Source organism: Oncorhynchus nerka, linkage group LG9a (assembly GCF_034236695.1).
Source record: "Oncorhynchus nerka isolate Pitt River linkage group LG9a, Oner_Uvic_2.0, whole genome shotgun sequence".
NCBI classification, from domain to species: Eukaryota; Metazoa; Chordata; class Actinopteri; order Salmoniformes; family Salmonidae; genus Oncorhynchus; species Oncorhynchus nerka.
The window spans coordinates 59,802,226-59,821,936 of NC_088404.1; the positions used below are offsets into that span (position 1 = coordinate 59,802,226).

Genomic DNA, 19,711 nt, shown 5'->3' on the forward strand with positions numbered 1-19,711 from the left:
GGAGAGAGTCGCTGGTTGGAGCTGGAGCGGCTGGGATGGGAGGGGGAGGATAACAGAGGAGGACGAACAGCCAGGATTGGAGTCCCACACAGGGGAGGTAGCCAGTGGGGGAAAAAAAGCTGTGTTCATTTCAATGTGCCTCTCTGTTAGGAGGGCGCTCTGCTCTCTGTGGCTGGCTCTGTTTTCAGATGACTTCCAGAGTGTGTGCAGGCTCAGGCCTTTATGTGCTCTCTGCTCTCTCTGTGTTCGCTCTTTCTTTTTTCAGTCTCTGTTTATCAGGGACTGTTTTGTTAGGAGCTGGTTGAGGAGTAGACCTGGCAGGAGAACGGCTGAACTGGATTTGAACTAAAGAATAAGAAAGGAGGGGAAGAAGAGAAGAGAACAAACATCGAAAAGAGAAGTGCAGAGAGAAGAGAGGAGCCAACGTCGTTGGAAAGACAGAGAGAGACTGAAAGGTACAACCTGCAATCAACAAGGTAGGAAGTGCATTGGAACTGTGGAGACTTCGACTATTTTCATTTAATTCAGAATATTCATTTATCTGAGAAAAGTTTAAAATAATGTTCAAATGTGTTCCTCGTATTCACGTGTGTACAGTCTCTAAGGTTACTTGTGATGGTCATTTCTATGTTAAAGTGTGTGTGTGTATGTGTGCTCAGCTGCATTGCTCTCTTTCTCCCAGGGCATGTCTGTGTCTCTTTGTGGTCAGACGTTCAGACGTCTCACACGTCCAGAAATAGAAACACGCGCACACACACGCGCGCACACACACACACACACACACACACACACACACACACACACACACACACACACACACACACACACACACACACACACACACACACACACACACACACACACACACACACACACACACACACACACACACACACACACACACACGGGAGAAGCAGCAGGCAGAGGACACAGCACCACTGTCTCTCGAGTCAGTCCACACTGTACTGAGTGAAATCCAGGGACGAAACCCTCAGGGAAGAGTTTGGTTGGACAACATAATTGTCTGCCGGGTGAGTGAACACCGGCGTTGTCTCCAATACACAGTTTTTAACAGACACACAAATACATTCAATTAGATGACTATCAGAAATAAATAACATTCTGCAGTCCATATTGTCCATAAAATGTTCTTAATATTTTATGATATTGTGTTGACATAGTTTTTTTCATATTATTATTGTGGTGCCTTGGTATTTCACTGAGGTTCAGGGGGTTTATGAACTCCTTGGTCTTTCTGAGTTGGTTTTCAGTCAGCACCAGCCATAAATGATGGTGCAATGATGTGAGATGATGTAAGCATGAATACATTCCTTAGCTCTATGCTTTTTGGTGGCTGAGAATTCACCAATCTCTAAACGAATGTTTTTTATTATGATACTATTTGATTGTTATAATAACTAATAATTATGATACACTACATGACCAAAAGTATGTGGACACCTGCTCGTCAAACATCTAATTCCAAAATTATGAAATCATGTGTATTAATATGGAATTGGACCACCTTAGCTGCCTTAACAGCCTCCACTCTTCTGGGAAGGATTTCCACTAGATGTTGGAACATTGCTGCGGGGACTTGCTTCTATTTAGCCACAAGAGCATTAGTGAGGTTGGGCACTGATGTTGGGCGATTAGGCCTGGCTCGCAGTCAGCATTCCAATTCATCCCAAAGGTGTTGGATGGGATTGAGGTTAGGGCACGACAAACCATTTCTATATGAACCTCGTTTTGTGCACGGGGCAGTGTCATGCTGAAACAAAAAAAGTTGCCACAAAGTTTGAAGCACAGAATCGTATAGAATCTCACTGTATGCTGTAGAATTAAGACTTCGCTTCACTGGAACTAAGGGGCCTAGGCCGAAACATGAAAAAGAGACCAAGACCATTATTCCTCCTCCACCGAACTTTACAGTTCGCCTCTATGCATTCGGGTAGGTAGCGTTCCTCTGGCATCCGCCAAACCCAGATTTGTGGTGAAGCATGATTCATCACTCTAGAGAATGTGTTTCCACTGCTCCAGAGTCCAATGGTGGCCAGCTTTATACCTCACCAACTGACGCTTGGCATAGCGCATGGTGATCTTAGGCTTGTGAGCGGCTGTTCGGCCATAGAAACCCATTTCATGAAACTACCAACGAACAGTTAGTGTGCTGATGTTGCTTCCAAAGGCAGTTTGGAAGCAACATGCTATGTGCTTTGCTATGTGCTTCAGAACTCGGCGATCCTGTTCTGTGAGCTTGCGTGGCCTACCACTTTGCGGCTGAGCCGTTGTTGCTCCTAGACGTTTCCACTTCACAATAACAGCACTTACAGTTAACCGGGGCAGCTTTTGCAGGGCAGAAATTTGACGAACTGCCTTGTTGGAAAGGTGGCATCCTATGGCGGTGCCACATAGAAAGTCACTGAGCTCCTCAGTAAGGCCATTCTACTGCCAATGTTTGTCTATGGAGATGGCATGGCTGTGTGCTAGATTTTATATACCAGTCAGCAACGGGTGTGTCTGAAATAGCCAAATCCACACATTGAAGGGGTGTCCACATCCTTTTGCATATACAGTGTATGACGTATAATCTGTAACTGGGATGTTGGGCTAGCTAGTGTCACTGGAAGATACCTGTAAAGGTAGTGTATATACACTGAGTGTACAAAATATTAGGAACACATTCCTGATATTGAGTTGCTCCCCCTTTTGCCCTCGGAACAGCCTCAATTCTTCGGGGCATGGACTCTACAAGGTGGCGAAGGTGTTCCACAGGGTTTACTTGCCCATGTTGACTCCAATGCTGCCCATGTCTGACACCTACTACCATACTCAGTTCAAAGGCACTTAAATATTTTGTCTTGCCCATTCACCCTCTGACTGGTACATACAAATTCTTCTTTAACCTTTAACCTTCTTCTTCCACTTAATCGACACTGATTTGAAGTGGATTTAACAGGTGACATCAATGATGGATCATAGCTTTCACCTGGATTCACCTGGTTAGTCAATGTCATGGAAATAGCAGGTGTTACATACACTCAGTGTATATGGGTTTTTCTAAAGAAGTTGTGCAAATGTATTTACATTGTGACTATATTCCAATGAATTCCAAGGCAATAACAAACATAATGTTACATTAATAGTACAAAGTCATTGTTAATATACCCATTTTTATTGAGAGGTGGCTGTCCCACACCCTGACTCCAAAAGTTTATTTTTGGAAATAAAGTAAAACAATATTTAGCACTATTATTTCTGTACAACACCTTGAGTTGTTATATGATTACATTTGAAGATACTGATCTGATTAGTAGTTGTGTTTGTTTTTAAACATCTTTCACTGAAACATGCTGTCCCACTTTTTGCTGTCACTACCAAAACACACATATTAAAAGACTATGGAATGAATCTGCCTTACGCCACACCCCTAAAAATATCACCAGGTGATGGGGATGCACCCTGTAGCAACTGATAATGTAATTATTAAGTGATAAGGCCCAAGAAGCTGGTGTTAGGAGGATATATTGGTATGGCAAACTATGCTATATATCCTCCAAACAACGGCTTCGAGGGCATTATCACTTTTATACAACGGGTTACCAACATATTCAAATAATGATTGACATATTTGAATTAAAAACGTTATTTCGATTCATTTATTCATACTATTTCATCCTTTCACAAGATATAGTCCTGACACAAATCTAGGGTTGCTACCTAAGCTTTCTTGTTGTTCGTTCTATCGTTTTGGTTGCCAGAGACGACCCAGTCGTTGTCTTTGTATTCTAAATATATGAACGCGACCCAGACGTTCTTATCCCTTCCTTGCTAGCTTGCCAATTTCGGCTAACACAGTCATGTCAAACAGTGCAGCCAGAATAACAGCAAAGTAGCTGTATTTCCATTTCTTCCAAGCTGTGTCTAGTGATTTTTTGGGGGGATACATTCATAACAATGAGCTAATGTTGCGTGATTTCGCTTGGCATAGAAAATGTGCTGTCTTGCCAGGACACTGTTCAGGAGGAGCTAGCCGGCTGCAAACAATCACTTCAATCTGAAGCTGTAATGACAGAAAACTATCTGCGTTTCGTGTATTTCTATTGGTATTTCTTTGCATGTATCCATAAAAATGATGCTGATTCATGATTTCAACTGGCTAAGAAAAGCTGCCTGTCTGTCTCGTTCAAATCCCTACCCCAACATGTTCATTACTCTGGGACAGCTGGAGATCTGATTTCAGTGTTGAAACCATGTTCAATGTCAGAGAGACAAGCCACACAGTTTATACAAATCTCAGCTGTTGAAAACCAATTGCTAGTTTAAAAGAAATTGGAGATTATATCTAGGTGCTTTTCACAGTGGATATGAATTTTCTAAATCGCCTGGCTGGGTTAATGAGACAGTGGAATGTGCAGTGAGCTGGAATAGAGTAACGTAATAACGTTTTTGCACATAATGAAATAATGATAATAACATCATGCATTGAGTATGGCATTTTATGCAATGGGTGGGTCTAATCCTGAATGCTGATTGGTTTAAAGCGCATTCCAGCCAGTGTCTATTCCACAACTTACCACTGTCTAAATCTATGACATTAAAATGCCTATTTACTCTGTTCCATCTGTCTCATCAGCCCAGCCAGGCAAGTTATAAACGATCTCTACTATAAAAAGCATCTAGACATGATTTCAAATGTTTTTTATACTAACATAGATTTCAATAGCGGAGATTTGTATAAACCTTGTTATCTGTTTCTCCGACATCTGCAACATTGTTTCAATATCAAATTCGATCTCCAGCTGTCCCATAGTAATGAATGTGTAGGGGTCGGAAGTTGGGACGAGACAGACATCATGCGCTCTGCACTGTTTGACGTGACTGTAAATTAGCCGCAGTTGGCTAGCTAGCAAGCAAGGGCTAAGAATGTTGACCGTCAGTATGGCAATGGAACATTTAGAACGAACGACTTGGTCGAGTCCATAGATACAGAACAAAAAGACTGAACGACTGGGTCGTGTCTCTGGAAACCAAACCAATAGAATAAATACCAGTGAGCTTGGGTAGCAACCCTAGATTTGTGTCGGGACTATATTCTGTGGAAGGATAAAATAGTATGAATATATTCATCAAAATAAAGCTTTTAATGGAAATATGTCAATCATTTTAATATGTTGGTAACCCCATTGTATAAAAGTGATAATGCCCTCGAAGACGGTGTTTGGAGGATAAAATGGCACGGTTTGCCAGTCCTCGACTTCATCTCGGGCCTAACAACACCCATGCCACTATATCCTCCTATATACACCAGCTTCTCAGGCAATATAAATTAAATAGATAGTGAAAAAGTTGTAAAGACAAAACGCCACTGAAGCACTTTGCCACATGCCAGTGATAAGCTTCTTTATGACAAACACAGATGGAACGTGGCTAGCTACTGATAAACAGTAGTGTTACATGTGTAGCGTGTAACTTATTTACCATAGTTTGATAGCTGGCTGATGAAGTTGTAGACACGTTCTCAGATATCGGTCCTGTGCATAAACCGGATTTCAGCAGTAATATCAAGACATTCAAATGAAACAATTGGTTTATACTTTATTTGGACAGTCCAGATAGTCCTATTATCACCAAACTATCTGTTGATAAGCCACTCCTTGCTAAGGTTACAGTTAGGGTTAGGTTTAGAATAAGGGTTAAGGGTTAAGGTTAGGGTTAGGTCTAGGGTTAGGTTAAGGTTTAGAGTTAGTCGATAGTCTGTTGAAATGTTTCCGATAGTCTGTAGAGCATCTACAGATGGACTAATCAAATAAAGTGTTACCCACAATTGACCCCACAACCCCAGTCAGTCAGTGAATCAGTGAGTTAGTGGATGAGTAAGTCTGTCTGTCTGTCTGTGTAAATGAGAGAGATGAGAGAGTGTGTGTGTGTGTGTGTGTGTGTGTGTGTGTGTGTGTGTGTGTGTATGTGTGTGTATGTACTACAAACTACTACTAAACTCTCAACTGATATGCAATGTTTTTATATAATACTACAAAGAAGAATTTGTCGTTAGGACGGAAAAGTCATGAAATGGTCGCCTAAAGTGGTAAGGACGTTGTGTCATGTTCCCCTTCAGGTTTTGTCAGGGGGATGTTCCCAAGGACATGTTTAGGATGTCCTTGGGACATTGTGTCATGGTCCCCTGGAGGTTTTGTCTAGTTCCCGGTTTGTCCCACAGGTATTGTCTAGTTTCCAGTTTGTCACACAGATCTTTGCCCCCGAGGTTGTTTTTTAAGACTTTCTTGGGACATTGTTTCATGGTCCCCTGGTAGTTTTGTCTAGTTCCCGGTTTGTCCCATGGACATCACCTGATGGTTGACACCTGATGTTAGACACGCAGTGCTTTTAAGAAACAGTGTTTTCAACTTACATATTTGACACACTTTTATATACATGATAACATTGTGTATGTTTAAATATACAGCAATTATTACTCAACATGTCCTCACCTGGGATTTGACCTCACAATCTCTTGGTTCACAGCATTCTGATCTTCCTGCTATGCCACCATGTCTGTGTCAATGATGGATTTCACATGTATTTCCACACTGTGAGCTTCAAAGTAAATTTCACGTCTGTTAAAAATATTCTAAAAAGAAACGGTTATATTTATCATAGAGATTCAGGAATAACATAAAAACAGAATAATATGCCCCACCAACATTAGACAACTGTAATGAAAACCCAAACTCAAATTGCTGAAAGTAAATTAAATCAATGATGCGAGAATAGTCAAATTAATGCAACCGCTGTGTCAGATCTCAAAAAAGCTTTACCGTTCAGACAAAACGTCATATTACAGTTCGTAGAAACATGTCAAACCAAGTGTCAAACGAAGTATAAAATCAATCTTTAGGATGTTTTTTTATCATCATTCAATAATGTTTCAAAAGGAGAAATCCTTTATCTATAAAAATGCAATGGAACAGAGCTCGCCCTCACTTGAGCGCGCGTGATCAGCTCATGCCATTCTGGCAGACCTCTGACTCATTCAGCTCCCATTCCCCCCTCCCTCACAGTAGAAGCATCAAACAAGGTTCTAAAGACTGCTTCTAGTGGAAGCCTTAGAAAGTGCAATATGACCCCATAGACACTGTATATTCGATAGGCAATGACATGAAAAACTACAAACCTCAGATTTCCTACTTCCTGGTTGGATTTCTCTCTCAGGTTTTTACCTGCCATATGAGTTATGTTATATTCACCGACATCATTCAAACAGTTTTAGAAACTTCAGAGTGTTTTCTATCCAAATCGAATAATACTATGCATATTTTAGCAACTGGGCCTGAGTAGCAGGCAGTTTACTCTGGGAACCTTATTCATCCAAGCTACTCAATACTGCCCCCCAGCCATAAGAAGATAATCAGCAATACAAACATGTAGGAAGCTAAACTCTTCTTTCGGTGGTATCTACACATCAGAGGAGGCTGTCGAGGGGAGGACATCTCATAATAATGGCCGAAATGGAGTGAATAGAATGGTATCAAACATGGTTTTCATTAGCCCATTTTTTGTAATTCCAGCCTAGTTCTTGCTTGTCTCGTAAAAATGTGAATATCTCAAAAAGTATAAAGTGCAAGAACATGGTTGAATATTATATTTGAAGAGAAAACCTTTTACCTTTCATACCATGGTCTAATAAATCAGTTATACCTGAGCAGGCACACATAAGCCTTACATAATCAACAAGAAAAGTACAAAACAAAAGCAAAAGTGCCATTCAATGTTTAGCCTTTTATTGAATATCTACCCAACACATTAGGAAAACAATTAACCACTCTCAAAACGCAATATGTTACAAGTTAGAAATGGATATTTGAACATTAATAAAGTGAACCATGAACTAGTATTTAGAACAAAACTGATTATGAGAACAAAACTGATTATATCTGTGTGGGGGGGAAAGGAAAATGGAGGTGTGTTTGTGTCTGTGTTTCAAGGGTTAACACTTCTGTCCCTTCTCTTCTCCTCTTGTGCCATGCCTGGTAACAGTTCCTGTCTACTGTAAGACAGAGTGGCACATTGCAAGACTCACATTTCCAAGGGGTCTTGTTTTTTCAGCCTTTCCTCCGCACACAGGTCACAGCACAGCACAGCCTGCCCTTGGTGGCCTTGACGTAGGCAGTGGTGAGTGAGGTGTCCACAATTGTGATGGGGTTGCAGTCCACCCGGCAGCCAATGACCCTCCTCGAGCCCCCACTACTGCCGCTGAAGCTTTAGCCTCCTCTTCCTCCGTGTCGTCCTAGACAGACGGATATACAGATAGATGGATGAACATAAAGATGAATACTTTATTGATCACCACGGGGAGATTCATTATCATCGGCAAGTAATAAAACAATATACACACACCTACCTCTTCCACCTCCTCCACACCACAGTCAGCCAGCTGCATGCAGAGGACCTCTCCGTACAGCCACTGTGTCGGGGGCTTCCTCCTCTTTTCCAGGGCCATCTCCTTGTGCATTGTAAAGCTGTTCAACACTGCAATGTCGACGAAGTGGTAGAACAACTTCTTGTACCACTTTGGCGTCTTCTGGGCCTCATTGTAACACTTCGGGAGGGCATCGGACATATCCACTCCCCCATGTAGCAGGTCCATCTCCCGTCATGGTTCCTGACTCTCTGCTGGACTGAGTCTCCATTGAACACCTTCTGGATGGAGGAGAGCATGGTAACATCCCGAGTGTCCTTCCACTGGACGTACAGGAGTGGCCCATTGCAGATCCACCTGATGTCCCACGTCTGACTTCTTAGGCATGGGATTTCTTGGTTTTGGGGGTGAATCCAATATTGATCTACCTGACAGTGCCACAGGCTCCGTACCTCAGCCTGTGCAAATAAAGGGCTGTGCTGGTGTAGAAGTTGTTGACATACACATGAAACCCTATTCCAAGGTATGCCACTCTCAGAAGGCCCATGATTGTATCGTGGCTCAGCTTTCCTTGATAGATGTTTTAAAGTCACAGCTGTAACCATGTACTGTTTTATACTGATAGAAATTATTTGACACCAGCATGCGATCATCGATGGAGAGATTCTGGTAAGGGTGGTAGTAGGCCCCGCATACCGCAATGATATCTTCGAGGAGGGGACGGAGTTGGAACAGGTGGTCTTAGCCCTTTGGTGCCCTTCTTTTGGTTGTACTCTACGACGCCCTTTAAATCGCTCATATGCACTGTCCATCTCAAAACCTTGAATCTTGTCCTGGGCATGATGCAGGAAAGGCCAGCCTGGCTCGAGTGTATATGGACAGCGTTGGCCTTCAGCAGACCCATGAAGATGACCACACTCAGGAACCTGTACATCTCATTCACACACATTGGGATCCAGGGTGTCTTCTTACCTGATGTTACTGCATTACAGGCACTATATCACTGAATTCAAGATAGAATCACTATTAGCATGCCTCAAGTGGGTACACAAAAATAACTAAACACTGCAAAAAAAGAAACATCCCTTTTTCAGGACCCTGTCTTTCAAAGATAATTCATGAAAATCCAAATAACTTCACAGATCTTCATTGTGAAGGGTTTGAACACTGTTTCTCATGCTTGTTCAATGAACCATAAATAATTAATGAACATGCACCTGTGTAATGGTCGTTAAGACACTAACAGCTTACAGACGGTAGGTCACTGTTATGAAAACTTAGGACACTAGATGCCTTTCTACTGACTCTGAAAAACACCAAAAGAAAGATGCCCAGGTTCCCTGCTCATCTGTGTGAACGTGCCTTAGGCATGCTGCAAGGAGGCATGAGGACTGCAGATGTGGCCAGGGCAATAGATTGCAATGTCTGTACTGTGAGATGCATAAGACAGTGATACAGGGAGACAGGATGGACAGCTGATCATCCTCGCGGTGGCAAACCACGTGTAATTGATGACTGGGGTAATTATGTTTGTTTTTGCTGTTCTCCAAATAGCATTTGAGAGTTTTTAAATTGTGTAGAAATGCAGTAAATAAACTTCAACTTCCCAACAAATAATTTGATGGCGTACTTTTGCGAAGCTTTCCTCTCTAGCTCTCAGAGGATGATTGACAGCGAAGCTGCAGAGCCTACTCTGACTGGCCTGATGCAACGTATCAACTTTGCTCGCTCTGCACGCTGCTCCAATGTATAACATGTACAAATGTACCAACAAAAGATTCATCAGGGTCTGCACACCCGCTCGCCATCACGGGTAAATAATATTGATTCAGGACAACTAATTCAGAAATAAATGCCCAGGAAGAGCGTTCAAAGTGAAGCAGGTGAGTGATGGCTAGAAGGGGATGCTGCTGGATGATTATAGCTGCCACACGTGATATACGCAAACAAGTGAAGTGGATGTTATTGGACCAGTGCATAAAAGAGACTAGATAATGTTGCTTATTAAAACATTTACAAAGAAAAATGACTGAACAAAAGGTTTATAAGAAGTGCCAGCAGGTTTTTTTTAGATCAGTAGGGGACGAAACATTTGGTAGTATCATCTGAAGCGGGACTACGGTTGGTGTCATAAGTATCATGACGTTTTGGTATCGTGATATTACCCTGGTACCGATATACCGTGCAACACTGCTTGAATGTATAGTTCATGACACGACTGAATACTGTTTCTCCAGAGTTTCCTCGGTCACACACAGGACAGATCGAGTGGCTTGATCATCCACCTACCCCAGTGTGTCTATGTGTGTCTGTGTACCAGAGGGGTTGAAAACCCACAGGGTGTCCAAAAGGATATCTTGTGTGGGAAAAATACTAAAATAGTCTGTCCCTCCCCTTGCAACAATTTTTTCACATATCTGAGCAAAGGTCCAGCTGGGCGATATTAACCAATGTGAGCCTCACACAAACCCCTTTCAAACCAAGATTAAGAGCCGCCAACTTTACCAACTTTTTTCCCCGCCTTGTACTTTTATTTCCACCAAGGTAGTCGTGCGTGCAGTTAAATGTTTAAAAGTCCCGCCAACTTACCGGCTTTTGCACGCAGTAAATCGTGAACATTCTATTGTCGTTGTCCGATATCAAACATGTCATAGTCATTATGAAAAAGTATAAACACATAAACGACAGGACATCACAGTTGCCTGGTCCAAATAGCAACGTTACTTACTATATTTTTGTCACCAATGGATATAGTATCTGTCAATCTAACAAGCCAGGCAACTAAAAGCAACCTTCTAGACAATATTTTGTTTAAGAGTTTAACTGTAGCCAACTTTCCATTCACCATCCATAACAGGAAAATTAACACATTACTAGGTAATTATTTACAAATATAGTGAGCTACTAACTTACTGTTGTGAATGTGAAGAAATGAAAAGCAGTGCATTCTGTCGGAGGAATTTATAACACGCTGCTGTCATGTCAGGTTAACATGATAACGATGCAACAACAGGGTAAAATGAATCTTGCTCCTTGCGGGCTAAGCAATAGCTGTATATAAGGTGGATGCCAACAAGAAAAAGTAAACGTGCCATTTGAAAGGGGATCATATACACGATGCCAGATTGTTTTTACAGGCAACATATTGTGGATCCTATGTGAAAGGTGTAACAGCGTTGGAACCACATCCCAGTGAACCCATTCACAGAGGAGAGGCAGAGAGAGAAAGAGGGAGAGAGTGAGAGGGAGAGAGAGAGGGAGAGAGAGAAAGAGAGAAAGAGGGAGAGGGAGAGAGAGAGAGGGAGAGAGTGAGAGGGAGAGAGAGAGGGAGAGAGAGAGAGAGAGAAAGAGTGAGAGGGAGAGAGAGAGAGGGAGAGAGAGAAAGAGGGAGAGAGAGAGAGGGAGAGAGAGAAAGAGAGAAATAGTGAGAGGGAGAGAGAGAGAGGGAGAGAGAGAAAGAGGGAGAGAGTGAGAGGGAGAGAGAGAGAGGGAGAGAGAAAGAGGGAGAGAGTGAGAGGGAGAGAGAGAGAGAGAGAGAGAGGGAGAGAGAGAAAGAGGGAGAGAGTGAGAGGGAGAGAGAGAGAGGGAGAGAGAGAAAGAGGGAGAGAGTGAGAGGGAGAGAGAGAGAGGAGAGAGGAAAGAGGGAAGAGTGAGAGGGAGAGAAAGGGAGGGAGAGGAGAGGGAGAGAAAAGAGAGAGAGAAAGAGGGGAGAGAGTGAGAGGGAGAGAGAGAGAGGGAGAGAGAGAAAGAGGGAAAGAGTGAGAGGGAGAGAGAGAGAGGGAGAGAGAGAGTGCGAAAGACAGAGAGTTGTACAGTTCAGGAGAGAGACATACTGAGACTTATATGTCTAGGCCTAAATTGTGCAGTTAAAAGAGAAAGAGAGAGACGGAGATAGGGGAAGCGAGACAAAAGGCATAGGATATGTAGGAAAAGGAGGGTGGTGGTGGGGGTGTTGAGAGAGAGACACAAAGGGTGTGAGAGAGAGTGAGAGACTGAAAAAGAGAGAGATTGGGGAAGAGAGAGGGATGTTCCAGTGCTCTGACTGCATGCCATACATTCTTAACTCAATGGAAAATAACAACAGGCGTGTTTCAAGGTCACCTCACCTATGCTCTGGATGACCACTGATGATCACTGATGTTTCCATGGAGGTGCTCAAGCGGAAAAGTTTCTGACCAACTTGACTTGTGTCACTTTGGTGCTGTTGGTATCAATAACTTTGTTTTGAAATAAAATAACGCTGTTTTATCATTCATCAAACAGTCGCCAACTGACGAGAAAAGTCTCTGACCTACTTGACTTGTGTCACTCCGGTGCACAACTATTGGTGCTGTTGTACGTCCATAAAATTGTTTATTAGTTGTGATCAAGTGTCCAACTGACATGAACAGTATCCAACATTTGATTTGATTTGAACCAACTTGACGTGTGTCAGTCTGGTGTTACTGTTGTGTGTCAATAAAGTTCATCAGATTGATTGTTGGTTACTTACTCCATGGCTACTGTATTTGTTCAGTCTGGATGCTCTTTTAATTGGAGCTGATATCATTGCTGTAAAAATATAACTACAGTAAAGACAGTCCTTCACGTAAAAAAAAAGGTTCTATATAGTGCCAAATAATGGTTATTTAGCTTGTAATCATAGCAGATCCCTTTTTCGTGCAATATAGAACCATTTTTTGAAGGTTCTATAAAGAGCCAGGCTCATCAGGTTCAAAATGGACCCTTAATGGTGCTATAAAGAACCATTTCCTAAGGTTATACAAAAAAACACATAAAAAGGTCATATACGCTTCCACTATGATTACAATCCCTTTTGGTGCTATATAGAACCCTTTTTAATCCGTTACATTCTTACCCGTACACAGGTTGAAAATTGCAGATTTGGACACTGTTAGCTACCTAAATTGGAACTCAGTGGCTTTACATTAACATCCTATACATGACATCAGAGCTCAGGGTCTCCGCTTCACAGTTCTGTATGGGTTTTGACTGACAGCCGTTCTGAATTTGAGTACCACACTTGGCAAGAAGTTGCTTCTATCCTTTTCATTAATTGGGCAAGTTTTGAAAATGTTTTGTTGTCAGACGGCAATGCTATATATGAAGACAACTCTATGTATTTTGAAAGATGACACAGAGGATTATAATCAATACCACTTTGATGTCATTACAACCAAGCCAAACACCCGTGAGTCCAAATGTCCAAATTCACATTTCCATCAAATAAAACTCATGTAACGTACAGTGTCAACCTTTATGCACACTATGTTCAATTTACAGTTACAAGATGACATGACGTTATACTCTGGGTTGTCCTGAACAGAATGAGCCTATGTTGGTTGTATTGTGAAGAGAATTAACAGCGGACCACACACCAGAATGCATTCATGTCTCCATTCTATGCATGCTAAAATGACCGTCTGCTTCCCGAATTTCCTTTGTGAAATCCTAACACTGTAAGATTGTAGTTTATAATTCAGCTAGTCATGTTTGCAGTAGAACAAGCTTCCAAATGATGCCCAACTGACACAGATTGTGATTTGTAATGGACTGTCTTTGGATTCCGTAAACAATTGCAACAGTAATTGTGTGATAGTGGGGATGCAGGGCGGTGATCAAAACAGCGATCAGTGTGTTTGATCTAGTTCCTCAACAGCACAACTAGGGGAGCTAAAAAGTTATATTTTTTGAGTCATAAAAGTGTATTGTAATTACTTTCACACACTTTGGAGAGCTGGCCTCTTGGAGACCTCAATCAATCAATCAATCAATCAATTGTATTCATAAATCCCTTCTTACATCATCTGATGTCACAAAGTGCTGTACAGAAACCAAGCCTAAAACCCCAAACAGCAAGTGATGCAGGTGTAGAAGCATCTCTCACTCAAACCCTTGTCATTAGTCTTATATTGCACCTACTCCAAATTTCCCCACAATATTCTTATCATGTTACTGAATGTAACATGTAGAGCATTGTGTGAAGTGCACATAAAATCAACAGTGTAATGTTTGGATTCAGTCTTGTGTCAGGTGAACTGTTGTGTCCTCACCTTTTGTCTAATAACTGTTCCAAACTGTTCCCTTTAAATTGCTACCATGGTTACGCATTTGACTTCCATATTTCTTCTGTAAGAAGCATTTACATTTAACCCTGTCCATATAGACCAATTCACACGTCTGTAAAGGGTGAATGGTTCTGTAAAGAACCTTTCTCAATCTCAAAGATTCTACAAGGAACATTTTGAAGAACCATACCGGGTGTTTTTATTCTGGTTAACCATTTTATATTAAAAACATTCATAGGTGTTATTATTGTGTTGATTCAGATTAAATAACCCTTTTCTGAACTGCAAAGAACCATTGAAGGGCTCAAAAGGTTATTTGAGTCATTACCGTTCCACATAGAACTATCACCCTCACCAAAGAACCCTTGAGGAACCTTCTTTTCTAAGTGTGTACTGATTCACATGAATCCAGCTCATCTGTGGATCTGCTCCTTTGATCTTTCTTCTACTATTTTGGACTGGTCTCTGGACTATCCTCTCTTGTTAACTTAAGGAGTGTTTAAGATTTACTTGGAATAAGATCCGATGTAAAAGACTCATTCAAGTTCTGAGTCAAGAGAATTCATGCCTGACACACCTGTATTACAGAAAAGAGAAATACAATATTGTCATGTTAAACCTTTGGATTCGTACACTGTTCCTAAATGGAAGGGAGTCCACAAGCTATTTTCTTTGGATCCATACACTATTGATATGTTGAAAGACGTCTGCCCATATACGTCAGGCAGTTGAGAGAGACGAGGTGAGGCCAAGCAGGCTGATCCATATTCCGTCTCTGAGCCAGTAGTGACATGTGGCTTACATCTGAAAAGGACATTTGATTTGTGTGGACGTGGACCATTTAATAAATGTTTCACTTCTAAAGAAACAGGTTGAAGGCAACATTGGCATTGAAAGGCTGCCTCCCCTCCTGTCACAACCCTCAGCTCCACTCATCTCAGCTCAGTGAAAAGAGTGCGAGGCCTGGAGAAAGGAAGAAGAATACAGAACACAGGTGGTTTCAGAGTTAGAATGACTGGCCATGGTGACACTGTCTAACGACACTATTTCACCATTTGTCGGCTTGGGGGTTAGTGTTGTGCATCTGTCTTTTATTAAAGCAGCACCACCGTGGGAAAAGCATATATTTTGTGGTCCTGTGTGGCTCAGACGGTAGAGCATCGCACTTACAATACCAAGTGTCATGAGTAAAATTCCCACTGGGACCACCCAAACGTAAAATGCAAGTTGCTTTGGATAAAAGTGTCTGATAAATGGCATATATTTTGTATTGTTTGGATTCTGGTAAATAGGAAAACTTTGTGCCCAAGCCATGGTGTAGCCCAGGCATTCCCAAACTGGGGTATGGGTACGCCAAATAACAATGCCATTCACATGTATTTTAGAATCTGTACTGATGGCACAAAAGCCATGACAGGGAGACATAGTGGAGTGGTAACGCGCATGCAAGCACTTGCTCCCAACGCCACTTGGTTACACTGCAGCATCCACCGAGAGGCTCTTGCTGCCAAGGGAATGACTGACAGCTTGAAAGACATTTTGGACGCTACAGTGAAAATGGTTAACTTTGTTAAAGCAAGGCCCCTGAACTCTCCTGTATTTTCTGCACTATGTAATGACATGGGCAGCGACCATGTAACGCTTTTACAACATACAGAAGTGCGTAAAGTATTGACATGTTTTTTAAAATTGAGAGACGAGCTTAAAGTTTTCTTTACTGACCATAATTTTCACATGTCTGACCGTTTGCATGATGACGAGTTTCTCACACGACTGGCCTATCTGGGTGATGTTTTTTCTCGCCTGAATGATCTGATCTAGGATTACAGGGACTCTCCGGAACTATATTCAATGTGCTGGACAAAATTGAGGCTGTGATTAAGAAGTTGGAGCTCTTCTCTGTCTGCATTAACAAGGACAACACACAGGTCTTTCCATCATTGAATGATTATTTTGTGTGCAAATGAACTGAAGCTTACGGCAATATCAAATGTGATATAGCGAAGCACCTGAGTGAGTTGGGTACGCAACGGATGACACAAACAACTGGATTCGTTATCCCTTTCATGCCCTGCCTCCAGTCCACTTACCGATATCTGAACAGGAGAGCCTCATCGAAATTGCAACAAGCGGTTCTGTGAAAATGTAATTTAGTCAGAAGCCACTGCCAGATTTCTGGGTTAGGCTGCACTCAGAGTATCCTGCCTTGGCAAATTGCGCTGTTAAGACACTGATGCCATGTGACAAATACTCACATTCATTCTTATATTTAGTAAATGTATCGTATAGTGTGTGTGTGACAGGCAATGATGGCAAAAAAAAAAACATTTGAGAGTGTGCTGACCCTGGTGCTAGAGGGGGTACGCAGCTGGAGGTTGAATGTTTGAAGGGCTACGGGACCATAAAAAGTTTAGGAACCACTGCAACCTACTTACATTTCAAGTAGTTTTTTTATTGTATAAAGTATGCTTTAGATGAGTGATACTTTGACTCAAGTAGTGCATAATAACTAAAATGGAGAACAGTTAATGAATTGAGTGGCACATTGGTGCAACCAACAGCTCGCCCTGAACAAAGGCTGAAGGGGAGGGATAAAAATGTTCTATTCCCACTGTAGTAAACAAGTGACGGATACCCAGGACAACAACTCAAATGGTTATGTTTTGTACACTCTGAGTTCTCTGAGCTCCTCTCCTCCCATTTATCTTTGTATTCTCTCCTAGCAGGACACCAGTCGACAACATCCGGTGAAATTGGAGGGGTAGTAATCCTCTTCATACATTTTATGACCAATCGGGAACAGCTCAATACTGCATGCATATGTGCACAGTAGGGAATGGATGTGCAAATCACGTGTGTGTGTGTGTGTGTGTGTGTGTGTGTGTTTGTGTTTGTGTGAGAATGCAGACTGCCTGAACGAATGACTGAATGACTGAATGATTATTTTCGTGTCAAATTGCCAATTGGCAACCCATCTCTTATGGGATTAATTGGCACATGAACAAACATTAAAATATTTCACTGTAGTAATAAAATGCTAAAAAAACATCCGGTGTTCTCTGCATTGCGCATCACATAAAGAGTGCTTTTAGGTAGGTTACACATAATATTTCTCTCACACAGAAATTCACCCTTAATCAAAGCTCTTGTTTGATTAAGGGTGAATTTCTGTGTGAGAGAAATATTCACCCTTAATCAAACAAAAGGTTCTCATTTTGGGTTTATGATTAATCTCTTCCACCCAGGTCTTTTCATATTGCATCAACAGTTGTTTTTTCATCATATCTATCCTTAATTTGGTTTTCGTAGAGATGTTCACAGTCAGACTGTTAAAAATGTCAGACATTTATGTTGCCCAGGCACCCTCTGTCCCATTGAAAAACTTGTGTGTGTGTGTGTGTGTGTGTGTGTGTGTGTGTGTGTGCGTGCGTGCGTGCGTTCGTGCGTGTGTTTGTGTGTCTCTGTAGCTATGGGCAGACTAGAGAATGTTGGTCTGAACCTGCTGTCTCTGCTTTGTTAGCTAGGGTAGGCCAGCCCCTCATAAAAGCAACTTCTCAATAAATTAACACCAGCTCGCCTGTCGGACCACACACTCGCTGTCACTAGTAAAATATGCCCTCTCCGGCCCCTTCGCTCCCTGGCCCCTTCTCTCTCTGACCTCTTTCTCTCCCTCTCCCTTACCTCTCTTCCAATATCCCACTCTTCCTCTCTTTCCCTCTGACAATTTTCTCATCCCTCTCTCTGCCTACCCTGCCTCTCTTCCCTGCCTTTCCTTTCTACCTCTGTTTTCTCTTAACCTACCCACTCTCTTACTCAACCCTCCAGTGACTGTGGACGTGTTCCAAGTGGCACTGTATAGGGAATAGTGTGCCATTTGGGACAAATTCAAACCTTTAGAATCCCTGTCTCTGTGCTCTGTCTCAGTGCATCTGCTGCTTGCATTCAGACCCGACCCAACCATGACCACTGTCATTAAAAAACGACCTGCAACAGTAGCACACTCCCCACACTCCCTAACAGATCTGTTTCTGTTTTGCCAGGGTGTGTGGGTGTGTGTGCAGGCCTTGTGTGTGTGTGTGTGTGTGTGTGTGTGTGTGTGTGTGTGTGTGTGTGTGTGTGTGTGTGTGTGTGTGCGTGCGTGCGTGCGTGCGTGCGTGTGTGAAAGCAGATAGAGAGGGAAGCCCTTCCAACAGGCCCTCATGGTGGTGTCAGCCTCAGTAACCTGGTGAGCGGTTCTCAGAACTTTGCCTAATGACCGAAGAAAAGGACCAAAATAAACAACTCCCTGAACGGAGAAAAGAGTGCTGGAGAGCTCCTACAGCCTTCTAGAAGATATCCTGAAGATCCACTGTCTGCCTCTGCCCTGATCCTTCCTCCCTTCCACAGGTAGTGGCATATGACGGCTACTCGTCATTTAACACACACGAGAGCTGTCTGTGGATGAAGGGAGGGGGAGGGAAGGAGGAAGAGAAAAACATTTAAAGACAAAAGGGGTGAGGGTAAGAGAGAGAGAGAGAGTGAGAGAGAAAGAGAAAAAGAGAGAGATAGAGCGTGGCGATGACTGATCTCTCTGGGATTGATTAGTTATGCGCAACACCATTAACTGGATGTTACCAACCTAGAAGACTATTCTAACATGACTAACCTAGCAATAAGTGCTAGCAGATATTAGCTCTGTGGACTGAATGTTAAATTACCTACTGTACGAGTCATTTCCTGCAGTTAAATGACCTAATGGCCTCATGGGTTGAATATTATTAATATTTTTCAGAATTATATAATTAATAGACATTATTTAAAAAAACACTAAATCTGCGGTTTCAAACGTTTTTTTAAATATAATTTCATTTCTGTGATGTATCTAAAGTGTAATATTGGGATGCAAATTTAAAATGTAATACATTTCAACTATATCTGACATGGTAAAGGTGTATTCTTTTTTTAAGCTCATAACCATGTTTATTAGGTGTACACTTTGGTTTCAAAGTACATTTGTTTAAGACTACCAAGAAAAACTTTGTGTCACCCTGTTTTAACCCACTGCAGTAAACATAACTAAACCAGATTACTGTCTGCCTGGTCTCCATTATGACAGAATTAAAGAACTCACACACTGAAGATTAGTGAGAAGCACTGTCAAAATTCAACCCACCGGAGCCATTTGACTTCTCGCCGCTGTGGCGTGGCTGATCTAGAGACCAACATTTTTTTCGAGTGGCATCAA

At 42.1% G+C, this 19,711-nt stretch overlaps 1 long non-coding RNA gene across 1 annotated transcript in view; it reads left to right on the forward strand.

The window, feature by feature from the left end:
- The first annotated feature begins 124 nt into the window (after positions 1–124).
- LOC115134612 (uncharacterized) overlaps positions 125–19,711 on the forward strand; it is a 116,861-nt gene continuing 97,274 nt past the window's right edge. Inside the window, exon 1 of the long non-coding RNA XR_010464757.1 lies at positions 125–476. This is a non-coding gene — a long non-coding RNA (uncharacterized LOC115134612). The remainder of the gene's footprint in view (positions 477–19,711) is intronic.